Source organism: Globicephala melas, chromosome 5 (genome assembly GCF_963455315.2).
Source record: "Globicephala melas chromosome 5, mGloMel1.2, whole genome shotgun sequence".
Lineage (NCBI taxonomy): Eukaryota > Metazoa > Chordata > Mammalia > Artiodactyla > Delphinidae > Globicephala > Globicephala melas.
Genome location: NC_083318.1, coordinates 36,902,494 through 36,916,074, shown reverse-complemented (window position 1 = coordinate 36,916,074; position 13,581 = coordinate 36,902,494).

Here is a 13,581-nt window from a genome sequence, read left to right as displayed (position 1 = left end):
GTCCAATAATGGAGACTCACAGAAGACATCGGCTCCTGTGAGACCACTGGGAGTCCTAGGCACATTTCACCTCTGGTTAATCTTTGTGTCCTCACAGTTTTAACAAAAAGCAATTGCTTTTGCTTTGTGTGTGTGTGTGTGTGTGTGTGCACGCACATGCACTGTAAAAAGAGTGGCCAAGAGGGATTTAATTCAAAACAAGCATCACTAAAAATATGCATCTCCATTGGATGAGGGTCAATTAATGATGTGAACAAAGAAGATACAATGTCAACAGTCATCTGTTTATTCAAGAGACATTCACTGAGGAACCCTGGGTGCCAGGGCCTGGGTCTCATGGGCCCCACAATTTAGAGGATGGAAGGACAATAAACAATGACCAGGAAGTGACCCATGGGCTGAGAAGGGGGTGGACACGGAGCTGTGAGCCCCAGGTCTGTGTTGTCACGTCTGTCTCACATCTGTCTTCTCTCTGGGTCCTCAACTTCCTGAGGGCAGGAGATGCCTCCTGGTCTTGTCTGTCTCCCTGGGCAGGGCCAGTTGGATGCAAAACACAAATGAGAGGGCCCTTGTTCAAAAAAAGGAAAAAATGCCAACAAAGTTACAAAAATATAGAGTTTCTCTTCTTTTGTGGCCTCTTTCTTAAATTCTCATGGTGTTTTAAAATATTTACTATTTAATAGCCATCTAAGTAAATAAAAATTATTAACATGACTTTCATCATTTATCTTTAAATTGTGTGATGCCGTTTTCAATACAAATCTAAGAGCATTTAACTCTTATGCAGAATCTCAGGAATTCTATGCTCATAGCTCGTATGTGAACACGTGGTTCATTCTTACCAGAACAGGGGAACCTGCCCAAAAGTAACTCACCTGTTCTCATTTTGCTTCTTGATGTGCACACTTTGCTCTCAGTCTTCAGCTCACTGATGAGTGAGGAAGGATGGAAAGGTAAAGGAATTGTGGGTCAGTCAGTCCTTCCTTTCCTTGTATGTCATCATTCTCAGCGTGAGATTGGCTAATACAGGGAAGTGACAAGAGATGGAAGGGATGTGATAGGATTTCTTGGTCGTTAGTGTTTCTTAGAATATCATTGCCTTATTTCTGCATTCGACATAAGTTCCAGTTGACAAAAGAAGGTGGAGGCTGTCAGAGCCCCCTGCTACTCAGTCACAGATTAACATGCTTACCTTGAACTTGCATTGAGTCTCGCTGAACTCCCGCTTAGTGGGTCCACAGGAATTCTGTGCTCACAGGGCTTCATGAATGCTGGATGTGGATGGCGTGGCAAGGAATGGCAGGCATACATGCTATATGTACCTCCTCTGCTCTATGGTCCCACTGGACTTCACTTATGAAACACAAGTTGAAAGACAAAATTATTAAGAATTTCAAGATGGTGATAGCAGAGCATTCAACCAAGCATGGGGTCCTTCCAGGTGTGAGGGTCTGAGAAACTGCCTAGGTTCCATGTCCATGAAGCTGGCCCTGTCCCCAGGGCCTTGGCCAATTTTGCTGATGAGTGAAAATCTTCCCCAAGGTGATCATATTTGATTTACGGTTGATTGGCCAAATGGAAGTCTCCCAGGCAGAGAAAGGGAGACCTAACAGAGGCAGGAGAAGTCATTGCAGGATGGGGGTTGTGGTCAAGTTGGCATGGCTCAAGTATCTTGTGCCAAGGAGGGAGCGGCAACAATGAGGTTGAATAGGAGAGCTGGAGCCAGGTTGGAAATGTCTTTGTATTCTAAACTAAGGAACTTGGACCTCTACCATTGGCAATGGGAAACCACTGAAGACGCCATTAGATCTTGGGCTCAGAAAGAGGGATCTGTTGTAGAGCAGGCAGGATGGTAGGGGAGTGGCAAAGGGGCTGGTGCAGAGAGTCAAGGCCAGAGACAATGGGGTCTGGATGCGGGTGAGGCTGCAGGGAAGGGAGGGGGGCTCACTTGAGGGAGAATACCCAGGTACAGCCCATAGGGCAGGGTGAGCTTCCCGACAGAGGCAGGGCAGCCAGGTGGAGGCCCAGGGCGAGCCTTGGGTTTCTCATTTGGGCAGCTGGGTTTTCTAACTTCTAAACCCAGAGGGTTTAGACATATCACAGGGTCTAGAGACCTCTGATCCACGGCCTGAAAATTCTTGCATTTACTGTTCTCTCCTGCTGAGGACGAGAGCATTAAAGCACAGAAAGGAAAACACAGCAGAGGGCATGTTATTTTTAAGAAAGCCTGTGGCACAAATAAAAACACAATATTTTAAGTCTTCGTTTATTTGCAGGGGAGAGACCATGTCAGCCTGAAGGTTCTGGACAGTGAGCCAACCCCCGCCAGCCTCTGTAAACACTCCCAGACGATAAATAACAGTAGCACCAGTGTTAAAGCCCCTCATTAGGGTCTTGGCATGAGCACACCTTGATCTCAGAGGTCCCCCTGAGTTGTGCGTGCTTCTCTTGAATTCCAAGAGATGAATCTTTCTTCTTGTAGTTCCCAAGCAGAGCAATGGCTAGAGGAAGGTGGAAAGACTTGTTTGTGCCAACAGAAACTTGTTGTTGTTGTTATTGTTATTTATTTATTAGGCCTTAAGAAGCATCCACACCTTACCCTCGCAACAGAAAGTCCCTTATACTATTTGACTCTCCACACACTCCTGTACCGGAGCCTAGGCCCATTTAATAAATGAGAAAAAAGAGGCTCCTGGAGGCTAGTGCCTTGCCTAACGCCATATGCTGGAAAACACTGGAACTTTCTCCTCGTGCTTCTTGGTCTGAGGTCCAAGCATTAGATCAGTGCTTCATTTTCTTGCAAAAGTACTCCTATCAGAGAGAGGTTGTCTTGGGGGTTCTAGAAGGAAGTTTACAGTGGTCCCCTCAAATAAGGAAACTGTCATTTAAGTCTAATGTCTTATCTTAATTCATACAAACATTGCATCTTGTGGTATATTATAACCAAATATGTTTTTTAAACATAGATATAATTCATTGAATGTCTTATCCAGTAAGATAGATGCTCTAAGAAGACCTGCTGTATTTATCCTGTGTCTTAGCCACCGGGTAGGTCCTTGGCGTACTTAACCGTACATTGAAGGGAACTGCATCACACTGTAGCTGCCACTGTGATCTAAAAACAGGATGAGATGATGTAAAAGCTACCCACAATAATCCTGGGTAACAAGCAAGCCCAGGATTTCAGTTGCATACAACAGGAAGCATTTATTTAGCTCAAGGATCAGCTGGTGGTCAGCTGATACTGGTTGGGCTTGGTCACATGCCTGCTGGCCCATTGGTCTCAGCAAGAATCATCTGGGCAGCTAGGCTCTGCTCCACATGCCCGTCATCCTCCTCCAGGGTCCAGTGCACCAACCCAGGCCTGCTCTCCTCAGGGCCATGGCACGGGGTGCGATCATGCCATTGCTCATGTCACACCTGCTAACTTTCCATTGACCAAAGCAAGTCACGTGGCTGAACCCAAAGTCAAAGTGTAGAAAGTATTCTTTCTTTGGGAGGAAAGAATTGAGAAATCACTCAATGAAGGGTGTGGATACAGGGAGGGGTAAGGAATGGGTGCTGTTAATGAAAACTCTCACAGTGACGGGAGTATGGGTCTAGTTATTTTGTGTCACTCTTATTAACTTGCATCAGGGAACCTGGATCCTTTTCTTTTTTAAATTGAGGTATAGTTGATGTACAATATTACATAAATTTCAGGTATACAAAATAGGGATCCACGATTTTTAAAGGGTAGACTGCATTTATATTTATTATAAAATATTGGCTATATATCAGGGAATCTGGATTTTAATGGTAGCTCAGCCATGTGACCTCAGATAAGACCTGTGTTCTATCTGAGCCTCACTTTTCTCATCTGTATAATAGGAACAATCATTCCTTTTTCCCAGGGGTGTTACTAGGATAAAATAGGTGATTCTATGGAACAGCACTTTATGAGAAAGCAGGATGAAGAGATTCTTACTATTACTCCATCTAATGTTTCCTGAGTGGCTATACTTAGCTCCAAATAACTTTTGACCTTCAAAATAGTCAAACCAGGCTACTGAATGCTTTGGAACAGCGATCATTATAAAAACAATGAAAACAACCACCACCACAGCAACTATGATAAAATCACAACAGGAACGCTTTGATATTCACAATTGCCTTTCCTAGATCACAACAGGAACACTTTGATATTCACAATTGTCTTTCCTAGTATCTCCAACGCTGAGACATAGCGCTTACTCTAACGAGGCTTTGCTGAATGAATAATCAAACCACTAAGTGATCATGTATTTTAAAAATGTCTCTCTGGTTCTAAAATTAGTTTACAAAGAGGAACTCTAGAAAAATCTTTGTGTGAGGGATCCCCCTGGAAGCCAAGCTTCACCTGCTTTGAAGAGTAGCTACTCATCTCCCCAGATATATCATGGAAGTTTTCTTCCACCATCCCCAGCACACACAGAGAGCCACTCTGAGTGTTTGTCTTTGCAGCCAAGTTGAACCATTCTGTGAGCCCAAATCCTTATCTTTATTCCCCATGGCATAGTCAAGCCCTAAATCTTGATTATCTTAGGAAAGAGAAATCTGCATTTTATTGAGGACCATCGCTGTGTCAGGCAATTCCACATGTCAATTTCTCCAGTTCCCGCTGCCTCTGAGGGAGGCATTAGTATTCACCCACTATTTACAGCTGGGACTCTGAGCTCAGAGAGGTTGTGGGATCTGAACTCGAAGATGAGCTTAGGCTGGCTCTAACTTTTTCCCCCCGGCCTGTGGCCTGCACTGGCATTAAATAGTTGTTACTTGATTGCTCTATCAATGAACAGGTTGGAAGAAGCTACTATTAAGGTAACAGTCATTTGGCCGGAGGCAAAATGTGGAACAAGTAGATGTAATGTCTGTCCACACTCCTGCCCTCAGGACAATATCCTGTCCTCAGTAAGGCTCAGGGACGGTTCATGGTGATGTTCACGCTCTCTGGAAGAGAACTCTGGAACGGAATTCTTTTTATTGAGCTCAGGATTTTAAATTAGGCCAAGCACATCCAGAAATTTCTAAGATTCCTCTGGGTTTGAAAACACTGGATGTAGTCTAACCCCCTCATTTTCCAGATGAGAAAACTGAGTTCCAAAAATGTGAGTGACTTTTAGAGTCACCCAGCTAGTTATTGGTAGAGCTTGAGTTTTGCTGGAAAGTTCTCTGTGTCTTTCTCTATGTCTCTCTGTCTCTGCCTCTCGCACACACACTCAGCTAAGCCGGGGCAGGGGTGGGTGCAGGCAGCCTCTTCTAGCGAGTAAGAATGCCCATAATCACCCTCTGCCTTTCTGAGTGACGCTGAGAAGTTGAAGGCTGAAGGTCTCAGCGCCCTGGAGCCCCAGGGAGTCTGTGAACACTTAGCACATTTAAACGTCAGCCCTTCAAACCATCCATCTGTGGAGCTTTCCGTGGGATCGATTCCCCCATACCGCCAACGGGATCCTGATTAGAAGCACAGCAGAGCTCCAGAAGCAGCAAGGCTAGCAGGGGAGGGACTCACTTCAGAGCCGTGACACGGTGGACAGCTGAGCTGTCAAAACAGGAAACAGATTCGCGGTGCCTGATTCAGGCTGGTTGACTGCGTGTGTGAGGGAATCAGCCCGTGTGCGACAGGCTGTTTTGACAGGCTCTGGGCCGCTGGGGCGGGATTGCACTCTGTCACACATGCTTTGGGCCTGCAAATGGTCCAGACAGCTGCCCCCTTTTGCATCTTGGAGTGAACAGCTAGGATGAGCTGATTCTGCCTAAGGACAAGTTCTGCTCCCTAAGAGAGAGGGCCCTGGGCCAGAGCCCCCGCGGTGTGCACCCAACTTCCCCACTCACTGCTGTGGAATCTTGGGCAAGTCACTGAGCCTCTCTGAACCTCCACTTCCTCCTCTTGAAAATGGGGACAATACTAGAGACCGAATTTAACTCACGGGTAGACAACCCATCACTGTATCTTAGCGGACCTTAAGGCACAGTATTTAATTCACAGTTAAATAACTCATCCACTGACATTAGTGGAGGTTGAATTATGAAATTTAGAACTTGGAGCGTTGCAAACGGAAGGCACTCAGCAGAGGTTGCTCGATGCTCTCACCAACATCTGACCCTGTACCTTCTGCCCTTAAGCCCAATAGGAGGGAGCTCCAGCTGCTTCAGCTTTGTCCAGGGACATCAACCCCGAGTTCCGAACCTGAGCCTCCTCACTTTCTTCCTAAAATTAACATCTGTCACTAATTGGACACCTGCCATATGCCCGGCATTGCGGTGGGCACTTACTCACGGTACCTCGTTCTACTGCAACAACAAATCTATAAAGTAATGACATTCAAATTAAAAATGGCCAATGAGTGTTATTTAAACATTCAAGGTGCACCGTGAACACTTAATATGTATTAACTTTGTTAATTAAGTTTTAGGTCTTATTTCCCCCATTTTGCAGATGGAGAAACCAGACGCTCAGAGAAGTGAGCTGCGCAGACCAAGTTGCGGAATCCCAGACACGGAAGACCTTGGAAAGACCCAATTTACTCTGGACAGAAGCAATCTCTCTCTCTCTCTCTCTCTCACACACACACACACACACACACACACACACTCTCTCACCTGTGTGCAACTGTGCACAGAAACTCCATCACCAGTGGTAGGGAAGGGGTTCCATGGGCTTATAACAGCGATCCTCACATATCTGGAAGCCTTGGTCTGTGTCTCACTTTCCTGGAGCCCAGCAGGGGCTATGGAGATGGGCAAAAGGTGGCAAGGGCAGCAGAGACCAGGGCGGGGCGACCACAGGGTGAAGTAGGGGCTGGAAGTACAGTTTTAAAAGCTGGAGAGTGGGCTGGGTGCACCGTGTCAGTGGTCCTGCATCACAACGATCCAGAGGCAGAATCCTGGTTCTCTGGAGGACCCACTGAGCTCCTCTCCATTTACTTCACTCGCTGGGTTCCCCCTACTCAGAACACCCCCATCGCCCACCCCCCCCACCCCCCCGCCAGCCTATCTTTCCCTAGGGAACAACTAGTCATTATTCCAGATCCAGTTAGGGGGTCCCTCCTCTGGGAAGCTCTGTTCCCTCCAAACAATGGTTCCCCAGATTCCCATCAGGTCCGGAACTTTCTACCACTGGAGCATCTGCTTGTAGTCTGAGTTCCCCTCTTGCCTGAAGGAGCCCTCTGGGGCATTTCATTTCTGCCCAGCCTAGCACAGGGCCCGGGACAGAGTAGGAAATGAATAAAAGTTGGTCGACTGATGAAAATGATGAAGTCTGGGCGAGTTTTCAACCAAACAAATGGAGGGAGGAATTCATATAACAATCTCATTGGACAGATCAAGAGGCTGGGGCTTGGGAAGTGCTATGGGCTGAATTGTGTCCCCCCAAATTCCTAGGTTGAAGTCCTAACCCCTGATACCTCAGGATGTGACATTATTTGGAGCTAGGGTCTTTACAGAGGTAATCAAGTTAAGATGAGGTTATCAGGGTAGCCCGTAATCCGATATGACTGGTGTCCTTATAGAAAAGGAGACGTTTGGACACAGATTTGTATAGAGGGGTGAAGGAACGTGGGAAGGGGACAGGCAAGGAGGGAGGCCTGGAACAGAGTGTCCCTCACAGCCCCCGGCAGGAACTAGCCTTGCCGACACCTGGATCTCGGACTTTTGGCCTCCAGAACCCATTCTGAGCTACTCTGTCACGGTGGCCTTAGATAGCTAGTACAGCACAATGAAGTAACTTGCTTATTGTCACAGGCCTATCTGTGGCAGAGCCAAGATTTGAACCTGGATCAGCTAACTCCAAGATCCATTTTGGGTGAAGACTTGCTGATTTCCCCACTCTGTACCTCTGTCTTACCAGTTCTCCCATTTTCCTTTTAGAATAAGAGTTGTTCTTGGGCTTCCCTGGTGGCGCAGTTGTTGAGAGTCCGCCTGCCGATGCAGGGGACACGGGTTCATGCCCCGGTCCGGGAAGATCCCACATGCCGCGGAGCGGCTGGGCCCGTGAGCCATGGCCGCTGAGCCTGCGTGTCCGGAGCCTGTGCTCCGCAACAGGAGAGGCCACAGCAGTGAGAGGCCCGTGTACCGCAAAAAAAAAAAAAAAAAAAAAAGAGTTGTTCTTCTGTCTACTCAATTTCTATCTACTGCTTCTCTATGCAGGGTCAGTTAGATCTGGGGAGAAGGGTGAAACTGAAGAAGGTTGGTGACTGGAGGCATTAAATCAAATGAAAATCGCATCCGCTTATCATTTTATGTGGATTAAACTTTCTATTGTAGAAACCATAAACCTACACTGACACTTTCTGTCCGTAATGAAACTTATCTCTGTAATGAAAACCTGACTGCTGCATTGGACACACGAGGGGCTAATCAGCAGTACCTCCAGGCCTGAGGTCCAGGACCCAGACCCTGATGGTTCAGAATGCAGAGGACAGAACCAGACTGCCTGGGCTCAAATCCCACCTTCACTGGTGGACACTCAGGCAAGGTGTTTCGTCTCTCTATGCCTTAATCTCTCATCTTAAACATAGGGTCAAAAATATTATCTGTTTCTTATATTTTCTTTGTTTTCCCCGTGTGGATTAAGGGAGGTGGGTAGTACCTGCACTGTGCTTTGAAGAGTGTCTGGCGGACACTAAGCACTCCATCAGTGGGGGTTATTGATAGAATATTAATAACATTATAATAGGAATTATAATAATATTATGTATAATCATATATTAGAATGCTAATTATAATGATAGTGTAATATTAATAATGCAATTGTTAATTATAATATTAATAATTAAAATAATATATTAAAATATAATATTAATAATACTATTGATACAACGGTAAAATTGTTGCTCCTACTATTACTGGTAAGCCCTCCATTGATGTCGGTTATTGTTTTGTTATTCTTATTATTGGTATTATCAGCAGTTCCTGAAGGTCTCAACAGGTCAAAAGGGGCTACAAGGAATATTAAAATAATTTTAAAATCACTTCTTAACTGTTTATTCCATCAAACAGCCACACTTCAAATATTTGACTTTGTATTTTGCTTCCAATCACTGTTTGTATGGGAATGCAGACATTTCCATGGTTATACCAGTCTCCCTATGATCACAAGCTGTGGACCATTTCTGAGCCGCCTGTGTGCCTGGAGTTTTACTTGGTACCTCTTTTGTGTGATAACTTCCTTCTCAACTTCACAATGGTTCTGTAAGTCAGACAGTCCCGAGATCCATGTCACAGTGCAGGAAAAGGCTCCGAGACTTGCCTAATGTCCAGCCTTGTTGTGAGGCAGAGCCCAGGGTATGACTCAGCTCTCACTGGCTCCAAAGCCCTTCTTAGGGATTATCCCTGTAGGACCAGTTCCAGGAGTAGACAACTTCTCAACCTCATCTTCCAACCGCTGTGGTTCCTCTTGGTGCACTGAGGACATAGTAATTCCTCAAAAACCCAACATCTGGAATGAATTAATGAGCAAAACAAAGCAACGGGGCCCACTGTGGCTTGGAATGTTGAAAGTTTGTCATCTTCATGCTTTTAATCACTTAAATCAAGTGAAGTTGCGGTAGGGTCCGCGTTCAGCTTGAACAAGCTGATTCTGCATCTCTGGCTGCAGGTGGGTACCCTGGGTGGACCCCACTGTGGAAAGCTGGGCCAGGGATTTGGTTGGGCGAAAGAGTCACAGTTTTGCCTCCATCAGGCCCTCGTCGTGAAGGAGAACAAGGTGCCCACCTGTTTCTCTTTCCCCAAGAGATTTTCTGTCTGTGATTGTCATTCGTTCCTGGGACTCATTGCTCTGTTTTTCCAGGAATAGCTTGGAGATCTGACCACTTCCAGAAGCTGGGAGGACAGAGATACCTTGGATCCCTCAAGGGCAGCTACAAGGCAGTGTGGGGAAGAGATATATTTTCCATCAATTCCCCAGAGAAACCAGGAACTGAAATGTGTCTCAGGGAAACGATGTGAGGATCTAAATAAGTACGGCTGTAAAGCCACCCCGGAAACCATGAAGTGCTTATAAATGATGAGAATTTCTAGTAATAGGAAATGATGGTATGGGCTAAGAGATACAGAGGAAGTTATAATGAGTAAATTTAAGGGGTTTAATGATAACGGTAAAAACAACGACAACTAGGGAGATCAGCTTGGCCTGGGTTTCCTGGAACTGCCCTGGTTTTAAAACTGAAAGGCCAGTGTCCAGGAAGCCCCTCAGTGTTGGTCACCCCAGTAATGAGCATCTCAGACAACATGAATTCATTCAAAGAAATTAAAAAGGATCCATTTGCAACACTTTTTGAACAATGGCTAGAACATGCATTCTGAGTCGTTTCACGGAGGGACTCTTTGCCGTCCTTGGTTGGTAGCACCGCTGCGACACCTGAAAAACCTCAGTTCCTTTCAGGCTTGGCAATACGTCAGAGCCAGACTCCTCAGGGACCCATCCCCTGAGATCTCGGGACTCACCAGAAACCCTGGCATTCCCATCACAGCCCCTTGCAAGCTGCAAAGTGATTTCACCTATTATTTCATTTCAGTCTTCCAGCAGCCCAGGGGAGTGGAAATAGTAGGCACAATTAATTTCATTTTTTCAGATTAGCAAACAGATTCAGAGAGGTTAAGCCACTCTCCCCAGGTCACACAGCTGGTGGGTGATCCAGCCAAGGGCCAGGTCTGTCTGACTCTAAAGCCCGTGGTTTTTTTACAAATACTGTATGATATCACTTATAGGTGGAATCTGAAAAATACAACAAACTAGTGAATATAACAAAAAAGAAGCAAACTCACAAATACGAGAACAAACTAGTGATTACCAGTTAGGGGAGGGGGGCAGTTTGCGCGTGGAGGAGTGGGAGGTACAGACTATTGGGTGTAAGATCGGCTCAAGGATGCACTGTACAACACGGGGAATAGATCCAATATTTTACAATAACTGCAAATGGAAAGTAGCCTTTTAAAATTGTATACAATTTTTAAAAATTATATTCCATTAAAAAAAATAAAGTCTGTGGTCTTTTCCCTGTAATATCTACCCCTTCTCTGAGTTATTCCCTCACGTGAAAAACCAAGATCTCAGCATCAAATAAGCCAATGCCAAGACTCCACTCCAGGGAGCCCCAAAGCATGTGGCTGAGCTGAACCCCACACACCGGTGCCAAGCCAGGGGGACAATGACATGGCTTCCAGAACCTCAGTCCTCCTGGTCTGTCACATATGCTTCATGACAGTGGCAGTGTGCAGGGGTGTGGGGTTGGGTACTAAGGAGGAAGAGTGGCTTTCGGAGTGAGATAGAGAAACCTTTAAGAGAACTAATGTAAAGCAAGATGACTGTAGTTAATAATACCGTCTCCAATGCGGGAAATTTACTAAGAGAGTAGATTTCAGGGGCTCCTATCACACACACAAAAAGGAGAAGATAAGTTAATGAGCTTAATCAACCTAATATATTAAGTAGCTGGACTGTGGTAATCACTTCACTATGTACATGGCTGGCAAATCATCCTGTTGCACACCTTTAACAATTTTTATTAAAAAATTAAAAATAAACCCGCCTCCATCTCTTACTATGAGTCTTGATTTCCTCACCTGTAAAATGGAATTATGGTCACCTTGCAAGGTGATGGTGAGCGTGAAAAGTGATAAAGTGTTGGTACAACACGGTACAGCCAGGGGACTGAGAGCTACCGTTCATTGAGCCAGACGTGGTTTTAAGCACTTTGATGGATAAAATAATTTAATCTCGAGCATCTCTGTGAGGGAACGGTAGGCTAGTCCATGGGTCAGATGCAGGTCTGCACACAGGGGGCTGGCTAGGGCCGGGCACGAGCAGGGGCTGAGTAGGTTTGCCAGATCAAATTTTCTAGTCTGAGTGTGTCCCATGTAATACTTGGGACATACTTAGGCTACGTAATTATTTGTTGTTTATCTGAAGTTCAAATCTAACTGGTCGTCTCGTATTTTTATTTGCTAAATCTGGTACCCATAGGTCTGAGCCACTGCCTCCAATAAAACCAGTGTTCATGGCTCACGTGGAACATTTCTCAGGCACTGGGGGGTGGGGTGTGGGTTGGAAGCTTACATGTACCAAGTCTGGACAGCCCTGTAACGGGAGGTGTGCATCCCCTGGGCTTCAGAGTCATCTTTGGGTCTCCTGTGAGGTTGGTTCCTTTGCATCTACCTCAAAGGGATCAGCAGCAGCAAAAGAGACAGGGATTCAGATGATGTAATTACTCTTTCTTTTGCTTTCTGATGCCCATCAAATGATTTGTCTAGCCCCCTCATTTTTTCTGCTAGTCTTTGCCTATATCCCACAATTATTTTGAGTGTGAATAAGGGAAGGAAATGTTCTCTTTCATTATCTTATAAGAAATGTTTTAGGGTAGTGGTTCTCAGATTGGAGTCCTAGGACCACCAACATCAGCGTCATCAACGAACTTGTTAGAAATGCAAATGAATCGGAAACTCTGGGGTAGGGCCCCAAACTCGGTTTCCACAAGGCTCTAGGGCGTGTTGATGCCTACGCAAGTTTGAGAACCTCTGGTTCAAGCCATCCGCTTTAAATTAGGAAGCAGGAGAGCTTAGAGCCCAGCTCCATGCCTCCCTGGCTGGGTGACCTTATGCAAATCACTTATTCTCTTAGACTGTTTCCTTCTGTTGAGGGTAATGGGGGAACCAAGGCCCCCAGAGCCCCATCTAGCTGTGTGTCATGTTTCCTCCCAGTCCGTCGATAAAGGCAGCCTGCTGGGGGGTCCCTGGGCACCGTGCCACAGGAGTGGGAGCAGTCTGCTAGGTCCCTGCTCCCTGCCACCCAGCCTGCGGGTCCCCAGCCAAGAACAAAACGACATGTGCTGCCACTTGGCCTGGCAAGGGAGGTGGCCCAGCGCCAGCCCCTGCTAATTGCTGATTTGCACTGAAATAGCAAACAAAGCTCTTCATGTGAATGCCCTGGTTATTTGGCCGGTTCTCCCCCAGCCTCCTTTAGTCACCACCCAGAGGACTGGCCCCATACTCTGGAGCTACTCACCCCGGGATTCCAGGAGGCCACATGGCCAAGGGCACTCACGCAGCCCCCGGAGAAGCCAGCCTCTCTCTCAGCAGCTAATTGGAAGGAGGGTTTGCTGTTGCTCTGTACTTTTTCTCTCCCATGTTTATGCTTCGCCATGAAGAAAAGAATACAATGATTTCTCTCTCAGGGGTACAGAGCTTTCGAGAGAAAGCAGCAGAGGGGAGAAAAGAGCAAGAGCCCCGACTTGCAGCCTTGAGACCCTGCCAAGGCTTTCAGTCCTGCTGGGACTCACTCCCATGCCTGTAACCCAGGGAGCCCTTGGTGCCTCCCCAGTGCTTGAGACCCAGGTAGGATTGCCTTGAACCTTCGTTCCGCTGCCAGAGGGCACCCCAAGTCTCCCCAGGGAGTCTGTTAAGCCCTGGTTTTACGTTCTCAGGGCCCAGCTCCTGCATCCTCATCCTTTCTCATTCTCCCATGACACTCCGACACCCACAGCTCAGCTCCATCACCAAGTACCATAAGCAAAGAGAAAACCACAGGTCCAAACGTTCCACCATTTTGTGGCCTTGACAGAGACTTGG